Source organism: Hevea brasiliensis, chromosome 15 (genome assembly GCF_030052815.1).
Source record: "Hevea brasiliensis isolate MT/VB/25A 57/8 chromosome 15, ASM3005281v1, whole genome shotgun sequence".
Lineage (NCBI taxonomy): Eukaryota > Viridiplantae > Streptophyta > Magnoliopsida > Malpighiales > Euphorbiaceae > Hevea > Hevea brasiliensis.
In genome coordinates this window covers 47,713,336-47,733,439 of record NC_079507.1, presented here as the reverse complement: position 1 = coordinate 47,733,439, position 20,104 = coordinate 47,713,336, and the positions used below count along the sequence as shown (strand labels likewise).

General features: G+C 34.1%; 1 non-coding gene across 1 annotated transcript; it reads right to left on the bottom strand.

The window, feature by feature from the left end:
- Positions 1-10,670: 10,670 nt before the first annotated feature.
- LOC131174373 (small nucleolar RNA R71) lies at positions 10,671-10,777 on the bottom strand. Its single transcript, XR_009144621.1, has one exon. It is a non-coding gene; the product is annotated as a small nucleolar RNA R71 (small nucleolar RNA).
- Between the last annotated feature and the right edge of the window lie 9,327 nt (positions 10,778-20,104).

The following is a 20,104-nucleotide window of genomic DNA, read 5'->3' as shown; positions in this document are numbered from 1 at the left end:
GAGCAGTTGTAAATTAAAATTCTACATTGAAGTTGTAAAAATAAATTGTGAATTATTTTGGCTTGAAAAATTTATACTATATTTCTTTTATCTCAGCCTTTGGAAATATTGAAAAATTATTGTGGTTTTGAGTTGAGAAACATATTGTGTTGATTAAATGTTGGAGTTTGAGATTGAGAAATATATTTGAAGTGCTTTTTACAGGTTTTTGAAGAACTACTTTATTCAAAATACAGATGGCACTCCGCGAAAATTTTTACAGAAATTACTAATAATTCAAATGTGTTAGCTATTTCACTTCAGTTCAAAAAAGTTTTTAACACCTGTAAATAGTGCTCACCACTGTAAAAATAAGTAAGAAAAGTTTTAAAATCCCTTGTAGTGTATTTAATGGGTTATCAGTAGACGAAATTGGTAATTCATTAGGTATACTACGGGATCATGTCATGCCTTACAGAGGAGTAGGGTGTGACACACATGGAGTTTACTCTTGTCAATGCATTGTCATAAATCATATCAATGCATATAATCTTTAAACCTGAGATAGCACAGTTATCTTGTATATAAGTGGTTTGAGTTTGATATTGCTTTCATACTTGTACTGTGTATGGGTGTATGGGCATGTGTTAGCTCCTACTAGTTATATATGGAGGTAGGTGTTGATCAAGATGGAATTTGTTACCCTAAGTAAATAGGGATAAAATCCTACGTTCATTTAATTGTTTTTGATGTTTCAAGTTCTTGGCCAGGACAGATAGATTTAATCAGAAAAAGTTTCTGATAAGAAAATCTTTTAATCAAGAACTGTAATTAAAAGAGAATATAATATTCAAAGCAAATGGGGTTTGACATAAACCATGACTCCAGCTCGAATTGGGATTTTGTAAAAGAGAGATTCTAGTGCATGGTAACATATGATTATAGGTTCATTTAAGATAAACCTTATTACTGATTGGGTGGCCATGGCATGCTATGCTAGGTGTTAACCATGGTCTATGAGGTGCATAAAATGATTTAGAGAAATCATTTATGGTAAGAAAGAGTTCTGATGATATTAAGAGTTAATATCATATCTCATTGCCAATTAGTGATGAGCTTAGTGAGTTACACACATACACGAGTAATCACCAAGTTAAATGTGATTTAATTAATTAATTAAAAAGTTTAATTGATTAATTAAATAGGTTTGGTTTGTAATTAGATTGCAAAGTCCCTAGCATGGCTTGAAACCAAATCTAGGTTATTGGATGTATAGTATAAGTTAAATTTATATTTAAAGTGTTTAAATATGAATTTAATTATGAGAAATTAATTAATAGAGATTAATTAATTAATTAATTTATATTTGATATAAATTGATTAGAAGAAGAGAAATAATTATTTTTGGTTGAGAACTCAAAATTAAGACACATGGGTATTTTGGTCACTTTACAGGGTGGCATGTGGCATCATGAGATGGTGACACATGGTACTACACATAAGCTTGCCAATTGTCTTTTAATCATATAAGATGATCAAAGTCAAGATTAAATCTAAATTTGACATTTGCACAATGTGATTGGGTCAATTAAGCTAAGAGCCAATGAAAAGGTGACATGTGGCAAGGGTTTTAAGTGATAACCTAGCTATATTTTGTGTTGTTATGAAATAGTAAAACAATAAGCTGTTGTTCTTCATAGGTGCCGCCACCCTTAGAGTGCTCTTCCTCTCTTCTTCTTCATTTCTCATCAATTCAAAGAGAATTGCTAACGTTCTCTTAAATTAAAATTGCTAGAAATCGTTTCTAGTGTCCTGTATACATTTATAATCTCTCTAAAGGCAAAACCTGAATTTCTAATTGATTGAAAATGCTTGAGAAACTGTTCAATGGGCTGCCATTGGTGATCTTGGTGTGGACAAGCTAGAAGGACAACATTTAGTGTCATAGGCACATCCCAAAGGTGCCAAACACAACTGCAGTGCATAAAAGGTTAGTGCGCTTATTCTTGATCTGATCTAGGGTTCTAATGAATTAATCTGTTAATTCTAAAATCTTAAATGGCAAATGTAGATCCAAAATATATTAAAAGTGTTTTAATATGCTGTTTATCATTGAAATAAAATAGATAAAAATGAATCTTGCATGATGCATGTGACCCTAGAAGAAAAATTTTTAAATTCAATGATCTAAACTTATGTTTTCATGCTTCCGCTCCTTCATAGGCTTCAGATAGCACTTTTGTTTGGTGCTAACTTTGGCTACTAAACTTAAAATTTTACTAGATTTTCTTTGAAACTGAACGCTTCAGCTACCAAACTTCTGGCTTTCGATAGTCGAACCAGGGAATTCCTAGATTTTCCAAGTCCAAAACCTGCAGATTCCTTCTCCTATCAACACCCAAACTCATTTTAAGGTTTCAAAACACAATCTCATCACATATACACATCTTTAGGCCCTAAAACGCTTGAAAACATACTTAAAACGTACATACATTCATCAAAAACTCAAATCCTAAGTTTCCCCTAAACCCAACATAGCATATACATAGATTTCTTCAAATCCATCAAGGGAAACTAGCCATTTAAGGCCTATAACACATAAACATAACTATTCTAACCATAAAACAAACAACTTCAATAAAAGATTACAAAACTCTAACCCTAACATATATAAATTTCCCTAAAAACTTAACTTAAAATAACTTTTCATGAAATTAAAGTTATAGAAATATAATCTCTCATTAACCTTCTTAGATCTACCAATTAGATAAAAAAAAAAAAAAAAGAAGATTACCTCTTTTCTTAGAGCTTAGAGGTGAGAGGATTAAAACTTCAAAGCTTGAATCTACTCTTCCACACTTCTAAATAGAAGAATCCACCTCCAGGTCTTCAAAAACTAAAGAAATTCTCTTCAAAGAGCTCCTTGTATACTGAAAAGTTGAGAGAGAGAGGAAAGAAGAAGACCCTATGTGTTTTTGGCAGCAAAATAAGCTTTGGACCTTTTTATACTCTCTTTGCCAAGGGACTTTTGGCTGTCAAAAGTTCAGCTTTCGACTTTCGGAGTCTATTTTGTCAAAAAGAGCTTTTGAGAAAAAAAAAAAGGGCTTTGGCTGTCGAAAATCCATACTTCAACTGTTGAAACCCCTTTTTCCAGAAATACTTACTTAATAGCTTCTCTTTTTTTTTTTTTAGAATTAAAAACCTTTAAAACATTTTTTTCTCTCTTAAATACATTTTGAATATTTCAAACTCACATACATGAACATACTTTCATGCCTTACTACCACTCCTTTGTCAGTGAAGTTTTACTTTCACCAGAATATTTTGTCAAGGACAGATATTATGACATAGGAAAATGGTAGGTATTACAGTTTTGGAAACCCTAAGTTCACGAGCTATCCCCAATATCCTTCTTTCATACCTTACCCACCTTACTTCTCACCATTTCAACATATGCCATGTATTTTCCCTAACAGTTTCCTCAAAGTTATTCAACCACCATGGAAACTCAAAATCCCATAGAGGGAGTTACAAAAGAACAAGTACCACCTCCTACAACCCTAACAATTTTTACACAAGAAATTGAGATAAGTGGTAGAGGTAAGGTAAAGATGACAGACTACTTGAAGCTGGATGCACATAAAAACAAGAAAGGAAATGATCCTTTTGAGTATGTTAAGGTGGTCAAAATGATAGCCAATGAGTTGGAGGCCAATGACAGTAGAGCCATTTAGTTGGCTGGCTTTACCTTGAAATATAAAAAGGCAAAGGAATGGTACAAGACCTATGTTGCTAATAAGGTTGACAGCATGACCTAGTCTCAATTTGTGTTGGAATTTACTAACTAGGCCTTCCTAGAAAGCTGTAGAGAGTTAAAGGTGGTAGAGTTTGAATATTTAAGACAGATAGGTAGTATGAGTGTGGATGAATACACAGATAAGTTTATGGACCTCCTACAATATGTGGGGCAAGTGTATGATACTGACAAAAAAAAGGCTAAGAGGTACACTCAAATACTAGATTTTAGATGCTATTTATTGATTTTAGCGACAGAAACCCATAATTTTCACTCAATAATAGATGCTGCAAGGAAGATAGAGGCAAGAGCTACCATTGAAGGGAGTCTAGATTTGAAGAGTACAAAGGCAGAACAATCCACAATTTCAAAAGCTACGAATGCAGGGAGGTTTAGTCACTTGATAAAAGATTGTTCCTCATCCGGGACTAGGAAGGAAAAAGAAAGGAAGTTTTGCAAAAAATAAAAGAAGAATAAGTTCTGGAATAGAATTAAGTTAAGCCTCTAGATGGAAAGTGGATTTAGTTCAGGTTCTGATATTTTTGGTTATGTTAGATGTGGGAAGCTTCATCGAGGACCTTACAGGTTTAGAACCTCACAATGTTACCAATGTGGATAGGAGGGACACATGTCAAGGAAGTGTCCTAATATAGAAAGGGTGGCTTCACAATAAATAGGGTTAGGCAGTGTGGCCCAACTAATAGAGAGACAAACTTTTGTGAGCCCCTCATCAAGAAAGGGACAAGGTAAAGAATGAGGTTCTTCATCCTCCATAGCAGGCTCATAAGGGAGGGATTAGACATTGCTGGTTTGGATCTTTACCATGACACAATAGGAAGCCAATACCTCCAACACTGTGGTGTCAGGTAACCTTTACATTGGAAGTTTCAATGTGCATACTTTGATTGATCCAGGTGAATCACACTCTTTTGTTAGCCCTGATATGGTTTTAAGATAAAGATTGGTAGTCTCAAGTTTATAATGTCATTGCTTGTTAGTAGACCCAAGTGTGACCCTTCGGTAATAAAGATGATCTATTATACTTGTCCAGTGATGGTTGAAGATAGATGTTTTTCAACTGACCTAGTAGTTCTAGAATTGACAGATTTTGATATTATTCTAAGTATGGATTGGCTTTTAGCCAATTATGCTACCTGGACTATAAAAATAATATAGTGGAGTTTAGAAGATAGGATGGGTCAATTATAGTGTTTCAAAGAGATCAAGTAGCACCTATAAAATATATGATCTCAGCCATGCAAGCTAGAAAGATGCTCCAAAAAAGGTATAGTGTGTTTATAGCACATGTTAGAGAAGCTATAGAGAATAGAGGTGGACTAGGATTAGTTCTTGTGGTAAGAGAGTTTTCAAATGTTTTTCCAGAGGAGTTACCTGGGTTACCACTAGAGAAGGAGATAGTTTTTAAAATTGATCTAATACTTGCTACTAGACCCATATCTATCTCTCCTTATAGGATGGCTCTTGGAGTTGAAGGAATTAAAGGAATAGCTACAAGAGTTAGTAGATAAGGGGGTTTATCAAATCAAGTACCTCTCCTTGGGGTAATCCTATTTTGTTTGTAAAGAAGACGGATAGATCCCTAAGGCTGTGTATAGACTACAGATAGTTGAATAAAGTAACTACAAAGAATAAGTACCCGTTGCCCCATATTGATGACTTATTCAATCAATTAGTTTGTGCTAGTTATTTTTCAAAGATAGATTTAAGGTCCAGATATCACTAGGTGAGGATCAAAGAGATGAATATTTCGAAGACTATCTTTTGAACTAGATACGGTTATGAGTTTCTTTTAATGTCGTTTAGGTTAACTAATGCCCCAGTTGCATTCATAGACCTCATGAACAAGGTGTTTTAGCTTTATTTGGATCACTTTGTGATTGTCTTTATTGATGGCATACTAGTGTACTCTAGAAGTCCCGAAGAGTATGGATAACATCTAAGAATTGTTCTTCAGATGTTGAGGAAGCATCAGTTGTAAGCCAAATTCTCTAAGTTTGAGTTCTACCTAAAGAGTATATCCTTCTTGGGACACGTAGTGTCAGAGAATAGAATAAAAGTAGATCCTAAGAAGGTTGAAGCAACGGCAAATCGATCGAGGCCAACTATAGTGAATAAGATCAAGAGTTTCTTGAGTTTGGTTGGCTGTTATAAAAGATTTGTACCAGATTTCTCCAAGATAGTTGCTCTAATGACTAGGTTAAATAAAAAAGAAGAAGAAGTTTGAATGGAGTGATCAATATGAAAAGAGCTTTCAAAATCTGAAAGAGTGTTTGATTTCAGCACCAGTATTAGCTCTGCCCATAGGCAATGAAGATTTACTGTTTGCTGCGATGCCTCCAGAATAGGTTTAGGATGTGTTTTTATGCAGAATGGTAGAGTAATAGCTTATGCCTCAAGACAGTTAAAGAAACAGGAAGCTAAGTATTCCACTCATGATTTAAAAATGGCAGTCGTAGTCTTTATCCTAAAGATGTGGAGGCATTATCTTTATGGGGCTCAATGTGAAATCTTTATAGACCATAAGAGTCTCTAGTTTATCTTCAACCAAAATGATCTAAATCTTAGACAAAGGAGGTAGGTAGAACTCTTAATGATTATGATTGTACAATCCAGTAGCATCCAGGGAAGGCAAATCTTGTTGTAGATTCTCTCAGCCTGAAATCATTTAGTAGTTTAGCTCTATATCCATAGAAAGGTAGCCTATCCTGAAGGAGTTGCACTAGTTGATTGGAGAAGGGTTAAAATTGGATTCATCAGCTAAGGGTACTTGGATAGCTCAGATGAAGGTGACACCAGTGTACCTGGCAAATAGCAGATAAACAACATAAAGACCTTAAGTTGGTAAAGAGAGCAAAAGCGGTAAAGAAAGGTAAGATTGGTGAGTTCCATTTCGATGGGAAAGGAGTGTTAAGATATGGCAATAGGTTATGTATAACCAATGATATCGGAATCAAAAGAGACATTATGAGAGAAGCTTATAATGCTAAGTATAGTGTACATCCAGGTGCCGTCAAGATGTATTAAAATCTAAAGAAAGTGCATTGGTGGCCTTTCATGAAGAAAGAGATTGCACAGTTTGTGTCTACTTGTGAGGTCTATTAGAGAGTGAAGTTAGAGTATCAAAAGCCAGTGAGAATGCTTAACACATTACCAATTCTAGAGTAGAAATGGAAAAATGTGGCCATGGATTTTTTAGTAAGGTTACCAGTAGCCTTCAACAGACGTGACTCGATATGGGTTATAGTGGATAGGTTGACCAAGACTGTCCACTTCATTCCTATTACAGTTAACTTTTCTATGGATACCTATCCACTTCATTCATATTAGACCTAACTATTATATGGATAAGTTGGCTCAGGTGTACATGGTAAAAATAATAAGGTTGCATGGAGCTTAAGTAACAATAGTCTCTAATAGAGGATCATAGTTTACATCAAGGTTTTGGCGCTATTTTCAAAATGAGTTAGGCACCAAGTTAGACTTTAGCATAGCTTTTCATCCTTAGATAGATGGACAGTCAGAAAAGACCATACAGACTTTAGAGGATATGCTGAGAATATGTGTACTTAACTTTGGAGAATCATGGAAAAAGTACCTTACTCTAGTTGAATTCGCTTACAATAATGGCTATCACTCTAGCATCAGAATGGCACTGTATGAAGCTCTATATGGGAAGAAGTATAGGTCTCTTGTGTGTTGCGAAGAAGTAGGTGAAAGAGTCTCAGTGGAAATGCAGTTGGTAGAAATCACTAATCAAGCCATGCCTTTAATCTGGGCAAGGTTGAAGACAACAACCATTAGACAAAAGAGCTACATAGATCTCTATAGAAGAGAAGTGATTTTCCAAGAGAGGGATATGGTGTTTTTAAAGGTGTCTCCAATAAAGGGTCTCATTTAGTTTGGGAGGAAAGGCAAACTAGCTCCAAGATATATTGGACCATATGAAGTACTGGAAAGGGTTGGAAATGTATCTTACTAGTTATCTTTGCCACCTAAAATAGAGAGGATCCATCCGGTGTTCCATGTTTTTATGTTGTAGAAGTATATATTAGATCCAAACAAGGTTATAAGTGAATTAGACATAAAAATTTTGGAAGATGATTCTTATGTTAAGTAACCTATTCGAATTGTAGATACACAGATAAGGAAGCTCTGGAACAAAGAGATACCTATGGTCAAAGTTCTTTGGAATCACCATAACACAGAAGAGTGCACGTGGGAAACTTGTAACTCCATGATACAATAATATCCCCACTTTTTCTAGTTATACTATATATGTTATGTTATTATGTGTTTTGTTTTGATATTCAAGGATAAATATTTTAAAGAGGAAAGAATGTAAAACCCACCATTTTTTTTATGTTGGAATATCTATCCTTAACGGAATATTCTTGTGAAAATTAAAACTCTACTGACTAGGGAGTGGCGATAAGATGTGAATATATTTAAATGTATATGTGTATAATGTTGCACTCATTTCATATAGGTATTTTAGGATAGTTCTGCATCCATTTTGCCCTTATATTTTAGTATATTTATGTTTTTAGCTTATTTGTTAACTTTAGTTACTTTATATTTGATTTTTATAATTTTGTTATTTTTAATAGGTTTTTGTGTCAAATTGAGGGTTAATGAGTGCATTATGAAGTGATTTGAAGAAATTTGGAGCCCTTTAAGCATAGAGAAAAGTTAAAGAAATCAAGCATTGGAAGATTAAGTTGGTCAAAACTTGCTTGAGATATTGCTTATGATGTTACTTAGGGTATGTCATATTGCTTAACTTTAAGCCTGGGGAAAATTGCAAGTCAAGCACTACTTAAATGCAACACATTCAAGTTTTCATCCACAAACCTGCCTAGTTTTGCTTAGGGTCCTACTTGAGATCCTGCTTAGGGTAAGCGGTAGTGCTTAAGATGCAACTTAGGTCAAGCTGGAAGTCAAACATGAGCAAAAAGACTCATTTTATCCCAAACCTACCGAGATTTACTGAGGGTCTGCTTAACCTCAAGTAGATAGTGCATGCAGAGGCCAAAATTTACTGAAGATGTCGCTTAGGGTAAGTAGTACCCTAAACAGACTGCCCAGAATGTGAATAGCTTTGCTGACCTAGATATTTTTACACCTCATTTCCTATCCACTCCTTGGCTCTTATCCATTTTTAGGGAAACTTTTAGGACTATATAAAAGCATCATTTTCTAGTTTTTGCCACAAGAAGTAAGAAGAGGTAACAATAAGAAAGAAAGGAAAGAAAAATTACAAAAAGAGAAAGGAGGAGGACGCCATCAATTCTGAAGAAAAGGAGCTGCTACAACCATTTCTGGAAGCTCCAGGCTCAGAGTTTTGGGTTCTTCTACCTAGGTTTTTCTATTTTTTGTTCTTTTATCATGTTTTTCTTTACTTTTCTATCAATGTCTCCTGTAAATACCAACATGAGTGAGTAAACTCTTTGGATTTCAGAGTTGGGAAACACGTTTTAGATTAATTTGTGAATTTGGATTAGTTATTTTCATATTTTATAGAAATATGGGTTTTGATTCTTTCCTTGTGTGCCTAATTTACTTGCCTAATAGTGGTACCCATTGGGTATTCTGTTAATCTTTGATTGAAGGACCAAAAGGTGAAGATCATTGATAGATAATCAAGGATTAGAACTTAAAATTACCTAGATTTAGAAATAAACTAGGGTTTTAAGAGGATTTAATGATTAGTTACAAAATTTATTGGGTTTTAAATTAATGAAATATTATATGAAAGTAGGTTTGGTTATCTTAAAATACACTTTGGTTTGCTTGAAAAAAATATCAAAGGAATTTAGAATCAATCATCTTCAAACTTTATTTTCCCTTAAATTGGAATACCCAAGACAAATCCCAATTAATTTATGCATGAACCCCCAATTCTGGAATCGTTTTTATCATAATTAGACTTTGATTTAAATTACCCGTTATTAATTTAGTTCAATTGCATCTCGATTTAGAATTTATTTGCTTGCTCTTTACCCATTCTAATTAGATTTATCAATTTACTTTGCTCATTTATATTTACCATTTATTCATCAATCAATAGCCCAAATAATCGCTTCATTCATAGTTTGGTACTCAACTGGCAAATTCTTATGAAAACGATACTTGACTTATCACTTTATTACTTTATACGACTTGTATACTTGTGGATTAATGAGTCAAGTTTTTAGCGCCATTGCTAGGGATTTGATTTTTGTTTGATATTGAATGATTGTCTGTTTGGTTAATTTAGGTATTTTATTTTTAATTTCTTTTACCATTTTACTTTGAGAATTTGTTTATTTTGTTTTTCAGGTACTTTTATTTTATGAGAAGGACAAAAAGTAAAGAAATCAATTTATTCTTTGATCCAAAAAAAGAAAAGACAGCAAAAGCTTTAAGAGAAAAAGCTAAGAGGAGAAAAGCTGAATTTAAAGCTCATCAACAACAAGAAAGAGCACAAGAGTAAGAGCAACTACAAGAAGAAATCGCCAACAACAATAACAACCATTATGTGAAAGATAATGCCTATCCTAACATTGGGGATTTCATGCCAAGTATCACAAGACCAAGAGTAGAAGCTAATAATTTTGAATTGAAGCCTGCACTATGTCAGATGGTACAACAATCACAATTTGGGGGAAGTCCAAGTGAAAGTCCACATGTGCATCTAGCACACTTTTTTTAGATCAGCGATATATTGAAGATAAATGGAGTTTCTGATAATGCAATTTGACTCTGATTATTCCCTTTCTCTTTGAAGGACCGAGCTAAAGAGTGGTTACATTCTTTGCCACCGAGTTCTATCACAACATGGGATGAACTTTCTCAAGCATTTTTTACTCAATATTTTCCACCAAGCAAGACAGCTAAGCTAAGAAATGAGCTAACTTCTTTCAAACCTAGAGATGATGAGAGCTTGTATGAAGCATAAGAGAGGTACAAGGATTTGCAAAGGAGATGTCCACACCATGGGATTCCTAAGTGGATGCTTGTTCAATATTTTTACAATAGAGTTTCACCAGCTATTAAAAGTACAATTGATGCATCTTCTGGAGGTGATCTTATGGAGAAATCTGAAGATGAATCTTTTTCTGCTCTAGATAAAATTGTTTATAACAACTACCAGTGGAGTTGTGAGAGGAATGAGATCAAAAAACTAGCTGGTATGTTTGAGCTTGATGCCATGAACATGATTAATGATAAGTTTGATGCTTTGACAAGAAAGATGAACAAGCTAAGCATGAAAGTAGATTCTTCAGTTGGAGGTTCAAGTAATTCAGTAGATGTTGGAGCTGCAAATGTCAACTGTGCAATTGATTTTTCTACACTTAGGCAAGACTTTTTAAGTAAGCAAGTGGATTATGTGGGAAACTACAATTAAAGACCAGGTGGTAACCCATTTTCTGCAACTTATGATCCAGCATGGAGAAACCACCCCAATTTCTCTTGGGGAGGTAGACAAGGACAACACCAGAATTTTTAGCAACCTTTTGGGTATCAAAAACATCAGAATTTTCAGCAAAATAGAGGTCGTCTCCTAAAATTCCTAAACCTCAAAATGCACCTGCTCCACTGCAACCACAATAACCTCCACCACAATAAGCACAACCGGACTAGACAGCTAGATTGGAAGCCATGATTGAAACTCTACTAGTAAGCCATCAAAGTCAACAAGAAATGATTTCTCAATTAGCATCTAAAGTAGATCAAATGGAAATACACAATAAGATGTTAGAGAATCAAATAACTCAATAGGCTAGCTTTTCAAACAAAAAAGCATTTGGGAAGCTTCCTAGCTAACCAAAAAATTCAAGGAAGCATTGCAAGGCTATTACATTGAGAAGTGGAAAAATATTGGAGAGTGGAGATAAAAAGATTGAAGAGAAAGTTGAAGAAGAGAAAAATAGAGAAGGAGATGAAAAAGCTAAAGTTAAGGTTAGAGTTGAAGCTGAGAAAGAGAGTTCAGTGGAAGAAAAAGGAAGTAAAGAGAGAGAGAGAGTAAAGAGTAAGAACCTAAATATGTAGCACCTAAAGCTACATGCCACCTTTACCATTCCCACAAAGATTTCAGAAAGCAAAGTTAGATAAACAATTTGGTAAGTTTTTGGAGGTATTGAAGTCTTTGCATATGACTATTCCTTTCACTGATGCCCTAGCACAAATACACTCATATGCTAAATTTTTTAAGGAGATTTTGTCTAACCAGAAGAAGTTGGAAGAATTTAAGATAATAGCTCTTACAGAAGAAAGCAGTGCTATCTTGCAAAATAAGCTTCCACCCAAACTGAAGGATCCTGGTAGTTTTTCCATACCATGTCACATTAGAGATATCAGTATAGATAAAGCTTTATGTGATCTTGGAGCCAATGTATGTCTAATGCAATTGTTTATTTATGAGAAGATGAAGATTGGAGAAATGAAGCCTAGCACTATTTCACTATAGTTAGCAGATAGGTCTATTAAATTTCCAATTAGGGCGATTGAGAATGTTCCTCTGAAAGTTGGAAAATTTTTCACACCAGTGGACTTTGCAGTATTGGAGATGGGAGAGGATGTTCATATTCCTATAATTCTTAGTAGACCTTTCCTTGCTACTGCTGGAGCTGTGATTAATGTAAAGAATGGGAGGCTTACATTAGAAGTTGGGGAAGAAAAAGTTGAATTTAATTTGTTTCAAGCAATGAAAAGGAAAGATGATTTAGATTCATGTTTGAGAATTGATGTGGTAGATGAGTTGGTTGGAGAAGTGTTTAAAAAGCAACATCCTGAAGATCCCTTAGAAGCTTGTTTGGTTCATAACATAAAAAATAGGGATGAAATTGAAGAAGCTACAGAATATGCTCAAATTTTGGAAGGAAATTCACCTTTACCTATGGCTAGTGTTGAGAATATTAGAGATTTGAAGCAAGATGCAACTTCACCACCAATGCTTGAAAGAAGTAAAGCACCGAAGGTAGAGTTAAAACCTCTTCTAACAAATCTCAGGTATGCTTTTCTTGGTCAAAATCATACATATCCTGTGATTGTTAGTGCTAAATTGAGTGATTGTGAAGTTGAAAAGTCATTAAGAGTTCTTAGAGAGCATAGGAGGATAATTGGTTATATCATTGATGATATTAAAGGAATACATCCTTTTGTGTGCATGCATAGAATTTTGTTGGAAAATGATCACAAAGCCTCTAGAGAGTCACAAAGAAAATTGAACCCAAATATAAAAGAGGTTGTGAAAAAGGAGATCTTAAAATTGCTTGACACAGGTATCATTTACCCTATTTCTGATAGTAATTGGGTAAGTCCAGTTCATGTCGTACCCAAAAAGGGGGCATCACAGTAGTGAAAAATGAAAATGATGAACTAATACCTACTAGGACTATAACTGGATGGAGAATGTGCATAAATTATAGGAAATTAAATAATGCAACTAAAAAGGACCATTTTCCATTACCATTTATAGATCAGATGCTTGAGAGATTAGCTCATCATTCTTATTTTTGCTATTTGGGTGGCTATTCAAGGTTCTTTCAAATCCCTATTCACCCAGATGATTAGGATAAAATCACCTTCACATGTCCCTATGGTACCTTTGCATATCGAAGGATGCTATTTGGATTATGTGATGCCCCAACTACATTTCAAAGATGTATGATGTCCATTTTTTCTGATTTCATTGAGGATATTATGGAAGTGTTCATGGATGATTTTTCTGTGTATGGTAAATCTTTTGATGAATGCTTATCTAACTTGTCTAAAGTTTTGCAGAGATGTGAAGAGTTTAACTTAGTCTTGAATTGGAAAAAGTGCCATTTTATGGTATAAGAAGAAATTGTTTTGGGACATCTTGTGTCAAATAGGGCTATTGAGGTAGACAAAGCAAAGGTAGAAATTATTGAGAAAATGCCACCCCCAACATCTGTGAAAGGAGTGAGGAGTTTCTTGGGGCATGCTAGATTTTACAGGAGATTCATCAAGGATTTTTCTAAGATTTCTAAACCTCTTACTAATTTATTTAGTAAAGATGTGGAATTTCATTTTGATACTGACTGTATCAATGCTTTTTGCAAGATAAAAGAGGCTCTGATATCTGCTCCTATTATGCAGCCACTTGATTGGTCATTACCTTTTGAGTTGATGTGTGATCCAAGTAACTATGCCATTGGGGCTGTTTTAGGACAAAGGAAAGATAAGAAGGTGTATGCAATCTATTATGCAAGTAGGATCTTAGATGATGCTCAAATAAATTACTCTACTACAGCGAAAGAGTTTTTGACAGTGGTATTTATAGTAAATAAATTCAAGTCCTATCTTGTGGGGTCTAAAGTAATAGTGTACACAGATCATACAGCTATCAAGTATCTTCTTCAAAAAAAAAAGAGGCTAAACCTAGGTTGATAAGGTGGGTATTACTCTTTCAAGAGTTTGATTTGGAAATTAAGGATAAAAAAGGAGTAGAAAATGTAGTAGCAAATCATTTATCTAGATTGAGGCAAGAACAAGGAGATAATTTGGGGAAAGAGCTTCCAATAGATGATTATTTTCCTAATGAGCAGCTGTTGGCAACCATTAGTGCAAAAATCCCTTGGTATGCAGATTTTGTGAACTATTTGGTATGTGGAATCCTTCCACCTGATTTGACATGGCAACAAAAAAAGAAATTTCTTTTTAATGTGAGGGAGTATGATTAGGAAGAGCCATTTTTGTTTAAAAAGTGTGGAGATGGGCTAATTAGGAGATGTTTAGCTAATGAGGAGATAGGGGATGTCATTAGAGATTGCCATTCTTCACCTTATAGGGGTCATATGAGTGTTACAAAGACGTCAGAAAAAGTTCTTCAAGCAGGGTTCTTTTGGCCACATATGTTAAGAGATGTAAGAAAGTTTATTAATGCATGTGATAGGTGTCAAAGAATAGGAAATATCTCAAAAAGAGATGGGATGCCCCTCCAAAACATATTGGAAGTGAAACTATTTGATGTGTGGGGCATTGACTTTATGGGACCTTTTCCATCATCCTTTGGGAATAAGTACATCTTGGTTGCAGTAGATTATGTGAGCAAATGGGTTGAAGCTATACCATCTCCAACTAATGATGTTCGAGTTGTGGTTAAATTTCATTTTTACAAGATTTGGAGCTCCACGTGCCATTACAAGTGATGGAGGATCTCACTTTTGCAACCATCAATTTGAGAGACTATTATAAAAATATGGAGTTAAGCAGAAGGTTACAACACCCTACCATCCACAAACTAGTGGTCAAGTGGAGATTTCAAATAGAGAGCTGAAAAGGATTCTTGAGAAAATAGTGAACAGTTTAAGGAAAGATTGGTCATTAAAGTTGGATGATGCTCTCTGGGCTTATAGGATAGCTTTTAAAACTCCCATTGGCACCACCCCTTTTAGATTGGTTTATGGGAAAGCTTGTCATTTAACTTTGAAGTTGGAACATAGAGCATATTGGGCTATAAGAACACTGAATTTTGACTTGAAGACTGCAAAAGAAAAGAGAATGTTGTAATTAAATGAACTTGAGGAACTTAGACTTGATGCCTATGACAATGCCAGACTTGATGCTTATAACAATGCCAAGCTTTACAAGGAGAGAACTAAGAGATGGCATGACAAGCACATTAGGAGGAAAGAATTTCAAGAAGGAGACATTGTTCTCTTATATAATTCCAGGTTAAGGTTATTTCCTGAAAAATTGAAGTCACGATGGTCAAGGCCTTACACAATTATAAAGGTATATCCATATGGAGCTGTGGAGATAGGGAATGAAACCTCAAGTACTTTCAAAGTTAATGGGAAAAGATTAAAGCACTATATTGTTGGAGAGCCCAAACAAAAGGTTGTAGAGGTTTCATGGCTTAGCTCCCCAACTGGGAATATTTAGGTGACTTGGAGTGGAAGGTCAAGCTTAAGACCTTAAACAAGCGCTTCTTAGGAGGCAACCCAAGTGTATCCTTTTATAGTTTATTAATTTTACATTTCATTTCATTTTAGTTTTTACCCTCATTAAACTCAAGAGTGACATTTGTTTATCTTTTGTAGGTCATTCATGAAGATTGGGCAAATTGAGACTTGTAGCAAAAAGGGAAAGAAGGAGCAAGTATAAAGCAAATTCTTACATTTATCTAGTCCCTGTGAATAGTAACACTTTTAAACTTATGTTAACTAGTTGATATAGAAAATCTATTTGATTGTACATGTTTAATGGTGTGTCTTGTGTAAATTTTGTGAAATGTAACTTGAATGAGGGTCAATTTTCATATTTAGGACTAATGTGAGCTTTATTGAAGTGCAAAAATAGTGTTTGTTGAGTTTTACCTTTTAGTTTAAGTTTTACCTTTTAGTATATATAGTTTTTGTAGTTTGTTAGAATTTGCATATTTTTGTTTAAGTTACTGTTTATGTTACTATTTTTGGTATTGTTCATATTGCTTAAGAAGTCAATTTCTATGTCTTTTCTACAATTTTTGAGTGCTTTGATTTGTCTCAAATGTTGTTGAAAATGTGTTTTGGGTATAAGCTTAGGAATAAGTCCATTTCATTAAGTTTGCAAGGGTCATCTACAATTTGTGCCTAATTTAAGCTATTTATCTCTCAATTCCCACATGCTTATATCATGCTTGATAAGTTTTTGAGAGACGATGAGCCTGAATTCTTAGATTTTCTGGTTTTTATGTGTATTTGATAATTGTTGAGGATCATGATAGTATTTCATAGCATTTGGACTATTTTTGATAAGTGAAATCATAATTTTTCCCAAAACCTGTCGAAACTTACTTATGATATTGCTTACCCTAAGCTGTACCCTATGCAAATCCTGCTTAAACCTTAGCAAATTTGTTGTGGAATCTTTAGTTTAGCAATTGCTATATGCTTACCCTAAGCTACACCTTATGCAAGTCATTATTAACCTTAAGCAATTTTATGCTTACCCCTAAGCAATTTTATGCTTACTGTAACACCCTCACTTTAGCTAGTCCGTATATTCAACTGTTTCGGTGACCAATGTCTATCTGAATAACTAGAATGACTGGAACTATATGTAGACTAGAGTGAGGAGTCATAAATAACTCAAATAATAATAAGAAAAATTTAGAAAAAATTTTAGAAATGAAATACAACCAAGTTAAATGAGCCGGTACCTTAGCGATGGATAACCTAGTGGAAAGTTGCGGTCTTCGTAGCTAGGAGCCCTAAACTCAGAAGAAAATTCATAAAATAATTTTTGGGGCTCTAGATAAGAGTGATTGAGGTTTTGATGGCATTAAAGTGCCAAGAAAATGTTTAGAAAAATTTTCAGATCGGTACAGACGATTTTGGCTTAATAAGCTAAACGGAGGGCATTTTGGTCATTTTGTCTTCAGAGATGATTTTTGACCAACTTGTCCAATTAAGTAAATAAATTATATGACATAAAATATGAATAAATATTGTTAAAAATTTAATTAAAAATGAGTAGAAATGAAAAAAAAATGAAAGAAAAGCTTAATAATTACATCATGCTTGAGTAAGCATGATGCAATTAAAAGCCCTCCACCAATCACCATTAGACAACTACTTGATAAACTAATAAAAAAGAGATAATTGAGACAAAAATTGAAAAAAAAAATCTGCATCTTCCTCTCCTAAACCAGCCGGCAGCCACCTCTCCCATTTCCACCATTGTTATCCTTCATTACACCTTGCTAACTTTGGATTTTTCACCATAAAACCCCTATATGCCTTCATAAAACTTGGTCCTCACACCTAGAGCAAGACTTGGATAGCAAAAAGAAGAAGAAAAAGTGAAGTTTGAGCTTGGGAAAAATTCTGCTCAAAGAGTTTAGCGCCTCACTTTTGCTTCTTTTCTTTTTCATATGTTGAAACTAAGTTGAATGAAGGTGAAATTCATGAAAAATGATATAAATGATGCATGAATGAAGAATTGGATTTTTGGCCAGCTTTATGAGAATGGTAGTTTGATAGTTTTGATGGATTTGAAAGGCTTAGAAATGGTGATTGATGTGTAAACATAAATTAGAAATTGATTAGTTTGCTTAATTTGATAAGTGTTGGGTGAACCTAGAATTGAGAGTTAGGGTTTGGGCAACAAATTTATGATTTTGCTCATGTAGTGGTGAAAGGATGGTCAATTAGTGATCATTTGGTTGTGTTTGAGTAGGAAATGAAGTGAATTGTGCCATGGGAATTGAGGTTAGAGGTGCTGCCTTGAGTGACCTGCAGGGCTAGGTGTGAGTCCAGCAAGGTTGGATAGCTTTAACTTGAGTTGTGTAGGTTCAATTAGTGCAAGGATAATTCGACATGAAACTAGACACATAATGACACAACTTTGATGAAGAAACCTTGCTCAGAAAACAAACTTAGGATGCCCTAAAAATTGACCAAATCTAGGTAGCACCAATTTTGCCTGTGCAAAATGACCAAATGAATAGTATTCATTCATTTGGTCATAACTCACTGTACAAATGTCCAATTAACCTGAAATTTATATCAATAGAAAGTTTAGACAATTTAGGACAACTTTCATGAAGGAAACAACTTCAAATTTTGACCAGAACTTAATGAAATTGCCTACCAAATTCAGAACACCAAAACTGTCAGAATGGATTCTGCCCAGAAAATTCTGGGTACTGCCCTATCCGGCCAATTATGGTATTTAGGCCGTAACTTAAGCTACAAAACTTCAAATGGAGTGATTCAAAAAGGGAATTAAATATGACACATAAAGGAACAACTTTCATGAAGAGAATTTTGTCAAATTCTTATTGTACAAATGACTAATGGAATAGTAACCTTAGTGCTTGAAATCTGAAAATTTTAAATAATCAACACTAAGCTTTGAAATGGTATTGGCAATCAATGCCAACAAAAATAAAATACAAAATGTGGTATCTTGGTGAACTTAGGCTTAACAAATCTATTATGAATTAAAAAGTCAACCTTTGAAGTGTCAGAATGGATTCTGCCCAGAAATTCTGGGTACTGCCCTATCCGGCCAATTATGGTATTTAGGCCGTAACTTAAGCTAGAAAACTTCAAATGGAGTGATTCAAAAAGGGAATTAAATATGACACATAAAGGAACAACTTTCATGAAGAGAATTTTATCAAATTCTTATTGTACAAATGACTAATGGAACAGTAACCTTAGTGCTTGAAATCTGAAAATTTTAAATAATCAACACTAAGCTTTGAAATGGTATTGGCAATCAATGCCAACAAAAATAAAATACAAAATATGGTATCTTGGTGAACTTAGGCTTAACAAATCTATTATGAATTAAAAAGTCAACCTTTGAAGGGAAATGGTCAAGTGAATAGTAACCTCAATAATATTAATGCAAGGGACCAAAACTTAAATTGCAAATGATAAGTTATATAAATAGTGTAATGAATAAATGGATCATGTTAATGTATGAATGAGACATTAGTTCTCATTATTGTAGAAATAAAAAGTACTTTGAGTACAATGGTATAGAAGGATAATTGATGTGCATCAAATGAATGTATAAAGTATGAATTTGTCATGAAATAATGAAGTCATAAAACACAATATATTAACATTTAATGGTACTATATGCCCATGTATTGCCTAGACACGTGTGTCAGATTGGATAGATTGGCATGTCAATAGGGTATTGTTTTAGCAGTACTGCAAAAGGCTTTATGCCTGTATTTATGGCTTTATGCCCGTATTCATGGCTTTATGCCCGCACTCATGGCTTTTATGCCCGATTATGTGTTATCATGGCTTTTTAGCCATTTTGATTGCATACATGGTTGATGTTCCGCATCCCATGGTATGACGACCCGAGGCACCACGGTGTCCAGTGCCAATGACCCGTTATCCAGTTTAGTCAGCATGTCATAGGTTACTTGGGAAGTGAAATTTGTTAAGAATAATGTGAATTAAATGAATGAATAAGAAAGAAACTAGAATTAGTTTTAAAATTTTATTTACTATGAAATGATCCAAACACCTAGGAAATGTTGAGTGAAAGGATCAAAAGATTAGCAAAATAGATATCGTTTAAATAAATAATTACAACTGCATCTTCGGAAATAACATGAATAGAAATGTAATATACTAATATATTTCGTATCTTGTATATGACTATAGTAAATTTAGGAAACAAGCGATTCCAAAGAACAATATAATATGACAAAAGATAATTAATATTAGGAATTCCATATGAAATGAAAATAATTCTTAATTATGCAAATTAGATTTTTTTTTCATCTGTATTTTGTATATATTATTTTCTTGTTACATTATTGCACCACTAAGCAGAAATGCTTAG